Source organism: Catharus ustulatus, chromosome 1 (assembly GCF_009819885.2).
Source record: "Catharus ustulatus isolate bCatUst1 chromosome 1, bCatUst1.pri.v2, whole genome shotgun sequence".
Lineage (NCBI taxonomy): Eukaryota > Metazoa > Chordata > Aves > Passeriformes > Turdidae > Catharus > Catharus ustulatus.
Window position 1 is genome coordinate 164,730,925 of NC_046221.1, and position 248 is coordinate 164,731,172.

The 248-nt window shown below is 71.4% G+C and overlaps 2 protein-coding genes across 2 annotated transcripts in view; one reads left to right on the top strand and one right to left on the bottom strand.

Annotated features, from left to right (window-relative positions):
• LOC116994948 (erythroblast NAD(P)(+)--arginine ADP-ribosyltransferase-like) overlaps positions 1-248 on the bottom strand; it is a 268,873-nt gene that overhangs the window by 235,803 nt on the left and 32,822 nt on the right. The gene's annotated exons all lie outside the window — the stretch shown is intronic.
• Positions 1-248, top strand: part of LOC116999522 (NAD(P)(+)--arginine ADP-ribosyltransferase 2-like) — a 703,496-nt gene that overhangs the window by 1,130 nt on the left and 702,118 nt on the right. The window lies entirely within an intron of this gene.

The window sequence follows — 248 nt, forward strand, 5'->3', positions numbered from 1 at the left end:
CAATGATGGGGTGGCGGTGGCAGTGAGGGGGTGGCGGTGGCAGGGTCGCGTGGCGGTGACACTGAGGGAGTGGCGGTGACAGTGACACCGAGGGGTGGTGGGGCCGGGTGGGGGTGGCGGGCCCGCTGTCGCACAATGTCCCTTTGATGCCATCAAAGCCCCTTTGTGCCCGGATTAGGGGAGGGGAGGGGGGAGGGGGGAGGGGGGAGGGGAACAGCGGGGGGACCCCAGACCCGGCCGGGATCGGG